This window comes from Camellia sinensis, chromosome 12 (assembly GCF_055761805.1).
Source record: "Camellia sinensis isolate YWXY chromosome 12, ASM5576180v1, whole genome shotgun sequence".
Taxonomy (NCBI): domain Eukaryota; kingdom Viridiplantae; phylum Streptophyta; class Magnoliopsida; order Ericales; family Theaceae; genus Camellia; species Camellia sinensis.
Window position 1 is genome coordinate 142,238,591 of NC_138972.1, and position 7,295 is coordinate 142,245,885.

The following is a 7,295-nucleotide window of genomic DNA, read 5'->3' on the forward strand; positions in this document are numbered from 1 at the left end:
CACCAAAAATCAAAAATTATGGCTGCACAACTCTCAATTCTAATTTTTCCCTACACACTAATTTATACAATTTTTTAATACACATTTTTTCATAAAAAGTCAAAAAGTTAACCCAAACATCCATATTTTTTTCCTCAATTTTTTAGTTCAAAAAGACAAAAAATACACTTATTTAGGATACCCCAAACAACCCCTTAGTGGATAATGTTTATAGTGATAAATCCAAAAACAAACACTAATATATGGGTGTAATACATAATATGATACTACACACCTGCCAATATAAAAATTGCTTGGTGGAATTGATAATTACTACATACAATAATATATATATATATATATATATATATGGGTAAATTATAAATGTATTTTTAAGGTTTGTTTAAAATATAGATTGTCTCTCTTAGTTTGAAAAATTATAAATATCTGCTCGTCAGGATATTTTATTTAATATAATTAACTGAAAAAATAAAATTTTTAACTGCTCTATTATACAATAATAAAATTATATAAATTATTAATTGAAATAAATTTTTAACATTATGAAAAATTATTAATTAACCTAATAATTTATTAATAAAATATAATATTTGTTATGAAATTAGAAATTTTAAGGGATAAATTTATAAAATCACATAAGACAATTTGTATTTTAAATAAATTTTAGAGGAGGCATAGAAATTGAATCAATTCATATATGGTTTCCGAATTTGAACACCATAGTATTTGCCAATCAACTTATTAGAGTGATAGGCAAACTAGTATAAAATGTAACTTTTGTGTGATTTTGTAAAGTGACAGGCAAACTTGTATTTTCACATTTAGTCCCATGAAATTAGATTAACAATCACAGTCCTCTCACTTGAATGCTAATCCTCTAGTATTTTTGCTGATTGAACTTCATTTACGTAAGACCTACATAACAAGATAAATAGTAGATTAGTGGAATTGGTTACTATTTGAACGTTTGAAAGAAAAAAAAAAACACGTCTCGCAGATAAAGCAGGTGATTTTAGGCTAGTTCCGGCATTTTCAGGTTGTTTTATTCCTGTCAAATAATAGACTTTTCAACAAGCATTGTCTTGTGCCTGTTTGGTGCAGCTTAAAAGCTACTTATTTCAGCTTTCAGCTTAATTTAAGCTATTTTGATGTGTTTGGTTTAGCTTATTACTTATAGTTTATAGCTTTTTGGAAGTCAAAAATCAGCTTATTCTTTGAGTGGGACAGGAGATGCTTAATTTATAAGTCAGAAATCAGCTTATGTTCATAGTTATAAGCTATAAGCTATTTAGGCATAAACTATAAGCACTTTCCCACAGCTCTACCAAACAGGGCCCTTGTCAAGACCGAAGTAATGTAATTTTGCACTGGTTCCTCATATTTTGAGTATTTTACTCTTTCAACAATGGACTTTTCAACCAGCAGTGCCTTTCCAAGACCGAAGCTATAAATTCAAATCTCACAAGTCCTAACGAATTTAATAACAATAATACAGGAATCTACCATTCTCAAGTCAAAAATTATTCAAAAACTTTTATTTTGTAATTCAAATTTTTTCTATATATAAATTCTATATAAATCTTATACTATATGAATTAATTTTTATCACACAATCATACACTTAAAATTTTCTCAATAGATAAGGATGAGTCTTTACACATTTTCATTTGAAAAATACAATAGGTTCTAAATTTTTTACCAAATAAATTATTAAATATCTCACAAAATGTGAACCTCACACTCATGTGAGACATTTAGTCATTTGTTTAATAGAAAATTTAGTATCCCTAACATTATCCTTTCCATTTAATAAACATATCAATTCATCTCTCCATTTTCAAGGTTGTTAATCCAATCTACTATCTATGAGGCAAACAAACATTTATGAACTAATTTGAGAAGATGGTTAAAAGGCTTGACTTTTAACTTATTTTTGGTCATATTACCTCTCTATATTTTTATATATTTTTTCAAAAAAAATTAAAAAATTAACTTTTAACTAACTTCTCAAAATAATGTCTTATTAAAACTACACTAGATTGTGAATGTTAATATCAATAATAATAGGGAAGGGTAGTTGGATAATTAAATTTAAAATCAAATTAAATAAAAAAAAAATTGATGAATAATTAGAAATGGTCTTATAAACGAGTACTTTGATTCATAAGGTTAGGTAAAATTAAGATTTGAGTGTCTTTTTGAAAAATTGTAATTTAATGTATAACAACATTACAAACTCAAACTTATGAACCTAAAAATTACTTATAAATAGAATTCAATGGTTCAAATTTATTTTACTCATTGATCCCACATTTTATCAATTTAATTTTCACCACACGAACACATTCGAAGTAAATTATAAATTAATAAGGGTGAGTTCATAACATTTTTGTTTAATGTAATAGATTAATAATTACACAAACATAGAGGGGATAAACTCCCTTTCATACCTCTCCATACTTTTTTCATAGGTTCAATCCAGACCTGCTCTATTCCCACAATAAATGCCATCCATTAAAAAAATTAAATTCATCAGATAATTAAAAATACAAGAATAAATTACATTTTGTTAATAAAATGAACGATAGATATAATTAAATTTAAACCATCCATTTTACAAAATAAAATGCAATTCGTTACCATGTTTGTAGTTGTCCAATCAAACTAATTTTTTACATAAATGACTTTCATTGCAGGACTTACAAGATAAACTGCTCATATTATCAATGCAAGTTCAAATTAAAACCCATAAAAAAATAAAATAAATAAATAAAATAAAAGTAAAGAGAGAGAGGTATGAAGATATGAAATATGGAGAAGAGTTTATCCCAATATAGAGAATTCAATTTTTCTTATGAAAAAAAGAAGAAGAAGAAGTTGTATTTGAAGCAAATCTCATGGTGTATTGGTAATTTTTTTTGTTATGTACGGTATCTTGAACCAGTTTGCACGCACCACCCTATAGCCCGAACATGCCTTTCAAAACAGGGTTTACGCCTTGCAGTTTGTGGCTCCAAGGGATGCGTTTGCTAGTTAAGGGATTCGAACCTGAAACCTAGGAGGGAGCAAATCTCCAGACTCTAATCGTCACCCATTAAGCCAACCACCCTATGAAAACTAAAATGTTCTCCAAAAAAAATGAACCAACGAACGACAAGTGCTGAAACAAAGAGAGGGAAGAACGCTGGAGTGACTGCCGAAGAGAACAACGGCAGATGCAGAAGCCAAGGAAGATAAAAAAAAAAAAAAAGGTCAGAGATAAGCAAGAATAGCCACCATGAAGGACAATCTCTCACCTCTCCCTCGCTCCTTCAACCAGGTTCTTTGATTTGGGGATTTTAATTGCACCAAAAAAAAAAAAAAAAGGAAAAAAAAATATTTTGGGAAGTTATACATTGAATTGAAATTTTAGGATTTTCATACGAGGGAGTTTTGGTTGAAAATTTTGGGTTATTTTGTCATTGCCTATTTTAGAGAAATTATTGATCATATTTGGTTTCAATTTTTTTAATTTAATTTTTTTTAAATTGAATTTTTTAATTTTTTTTATTTTTAGTGAATATTTTTAAAATTTTCAATAATTTTTTTTACTTTTTTAAATGCACCTTACTTAGATGTATGTAAAAAGTAAAGCATTTATAAAAAAAATACTTTAAAAAATTAATAAAAACACAAGAATATGAAAAATATATTGAATTTTCATATTTTTTTTTATAGTTTTTGTATTTAGTGAATTTTTTAAAGCTTTTTTCACAAATATTATACTTTTAAGTGTATTTATGTTAGATGTATTTAAAAAATAAAAAAAATGCTTAAAATATTTTAAAATTTTAATAAAAATACAAATATACAAAAAAAAATTAATTTTGTGAAAAGTGAATCTGAATTATGAAACTAAACAAGATTAAGTTTAGTTAGATCAAAAATGGTTGAGACTCCTAAATGAAGAGTTCTAGAGGTGAGTCTCATCTTATAATTTGATGTTTTGATATGTTGCATTTTTTTTATATCTTGTCACATCACTAGAATTGACATTAGAGTTCCAACTCTAATGGTCTCTATCATCCCTCTTAGTTAGCTACGCCACGTCATTGTGCTAGCATGATTACGTTCCTATCAGTCCAGCCAACTGCCACGTGAAATTCCGGACTAATGAATAACTTAAATTTTTGGGTTTTTTAAACTTTGTTTTGTATTTAGGCAAATATTAACTAGTGTTTTTGATGTATGGTTTAATATTGAAAAATATATATATAATATTTAAAAATTCTTTAAAAATGTTAAAAGTATATTAAATTTAGTAAAAAAATAGCTTATTTTTTCAAATTTTTTGTCATTATTTATACTTGGGCACCTATTAGCAAAACACTTTATTTATACTTCCAATAGTGCCTATATTACTTTTTGACATTGTTGGTGGATAACTGTTGCTGTTTGTTTTCTTATTTTTGTTCATTTTGCTTTGAATTTTGTTCTGTTTCACAGACTCACGCCTTTGGGTTAATGGTATCTGAAAACTTTGCTTTGATAATTTTCTTATTGGGGCTCAAGTTTTTTTTTTTTAGGCTTTATTTCACAAGACACTACGCCAAAACAAGGCATTAACGGCGGTAACGAAAACCGTCGTTAAATGTATCATTAACGGCGGTTTTGTTATAACCGTTAAAAAAACCGCCGTTAATGCCCACTTTTAACAACGGTAACAAAACCGCCGCTAATGCCCAATCATTACCGCCGTTAATGACGGCGGTCTTTGCCGGCGAAACCATCTACAATAAAGTAAAAGTAATGTTTAAATATTTATTTAGGGAATATATTTCATGAAGAGTGGCTATGGTAGAGTGGTTAGTGTGGGTGGAAGAGAGGTTGAGAGTTCAAGACTTGGGGAGTGCAAGAAGAAAGAATTATTTTTGAAAAATTTGAACCTATTTACGGCGGTAAAAAACCGCCGTTTTTGGTCCTATGTTACCGCCGTTTTTGGTCGACTTTTAACGACGGTAATTTACCTTTTTACGATGGTTGTACTTTTTCCGACATGCGCATAAACGGCGGTAACAAAACCGCCGTTAATACCGCCTTTAACAGCGGTTTTACACCCTTTAACGGCGGTAAAAAACCGCCGCTAAAGCCCAATTTTGGCGTAGTGAGAGTTCAATTGGGTTCTGTTTCGTCCTCTTGGGAATACTTCATGAAGTACTGCGGGAAAACTACTCTAGAGGATCTGCGGGTTATTTTATTTTATTTTAAACTAAAATGGTGTCACCCTTGCTCCTAATTTTGTTTTATTTTTGTCATTTAACACAACTAGGCTAGCTCCTTTTGTCTCACATCTCCACCAGCCTTGCTTGTTTGATGTTACATGTTACGTTACATATTCAATGGGGAGAAATTTCTTCTTGTATTGGTCAATATTGGACCACAAAGACTTGACTACACAAAATAAATAAATAAATAAATATCCACCGAGTTGAAAACCAAACTGAGTCATTACAATTTACATGATAAATGTATGTGCCTCAAAATCAATCCATTGTTACCCATCTCCATGATCAATCAAAGCTCCATTCCTCCTTCAATGACTATCTTCTTCTTCTTCTTCTTCTTCTTTTTCTTTTTCTTTCTCTTTCTATTAGTCCCTTGTACTGCTCAGATCTCTTTCAACTTCACAAATTTCAATCGAGACATTAACCACATCAACTGCACTGGAGATGCTAAATCCTCTGATCCAGTCATCCAACTGACCCTAATCTTGAACAAACCCATGACAGAAAGTACAGGCCGAGCCACGTACTTCAAACCAATGCATCTTTGGGACAAAGCCACAGGAGCACTTGTAGACTTCAATACCCATTTCTCCTTTGTCATTAACTCACTAAATCAGACCCCATATGTGGACGGGATGGCATTTTTCCTTGCACTAGTTGGTTTCCCTATTCCTGATGTCTAAGAAGGAAGAGGTTTAGGTCTTGTCAGCGGTCAACAAATATTCAACCCCACGTTCAACTCATTGCCGGCCAATCAATTCGTGGCAGTGGAGTTCGCCACATTTATCGACAATCAATGGGATCCACCATTTGAGCATTTAGGTATCAACATCAACTCCTTGGTATCTGTGCCAAATGTGACATGGCGGTGTCAAATTCCCTCTGGAAAAATGAATCACGCCTCGATTCATTACGATTCTAGTTCGAGAAATTTGAGTGTTGCATTCACCAGTTTTCCTGATGAAAACACCACAATCATGCAAGAGCTTTATCATATAGTTGATCTACGCAAGTATTTGCTAGAGTGGATTACTTTCGGCTTCTCTGCCGCAACAGGAACAATAGTCGAGACGCACACTCTTCACTCTTGGAGCTTCAATTCTAATATACAAATTGATCCAAATTGGGAGCCAGTGCCAGCATTTGCCAACCAAAATCAAAAACTAATAAACAAAAGGTGGGTACTAGTGGGATCTATAGGAGGTGTTTGTGTTTTAATCGGTGGGTTGGGCTTCCTTTGGTTTTGCTTGAAGAAGAAGAAAAAGAATAGGGTTGAAAATAAATACAAGGCTTTGTATGAGCTTCTTGAAGCCGAGACAGGACCTAAGAAGTTTTCATACCAAGAATTGGCCACTGCAACAAGATACTTTGTGGAGGAAGAGAAGCTCGGACAGGGCAGATTTGGTGGAGTTTATAGAGGTTTCTTGAAAGAATTGAATTCATATGTTGCTATCGGAAGGGTGTCAAAGGAGTCTAAACAGGGTATTAAAGAGTATGCTTCGGAAGTGAAGATCATTAATCGATTGAGGCACAGAAATTTGGTGCAACTTCTCGGTTGGTGCCACGAAAAAAGAGAACTCTTACTTGTGTATGCGTTTATGCCCAATGGCAGCTTGGATTCTCATCCGTTCAAAGACAACACCTTCTTGACATGGCTGACAAGGTACAATATCGCTAAAGGATTGGCCGCGGCATAGTTTTACTTACACGAAGAATGGGAACAGTGTGTGTTGCACAGAGATATTAAATCAAGCAACATTATGTTGGATTCAAAATTCAATGCTAAACTTGGGGATTTTGGGTTAGCCAGGCTTGTTGACCACGGGAGAGTGTCACAAACCACAGTCTTGGCCGGGACAATGGGCTACATGGCTCCTGAGTGGCTCGTGACAAGCAAGTCTAGCAAAGAATCAGACGTCTACAGCTTTGGCATTGTTGCTTTGGAAATTGCTTGTGGAAGAAAGCCCATTGACCTCATGGCTGAAGAAGGTCATATGAGGCTGGTGGAGTGGGTTTGGGAGCTCTATGGAA

At 32.1% G+C, this 7,295-nt stretch overlaps 1 pseudogene; it reads left to right on the forward strand.

Annotated features, from left to right (window-relative positions):
* Positions 1-6,154: 6,154 nt before the first annotated feature.
* LOC114309328 (L-type lectin-domain containing receptor kinase IX.1 pseudogene) lies at positions 6,155-6,961 on the forward strand (annotated as a pseudogene).
* Positions 6,962-7,295: the final 334 nt, after the last annotated feature.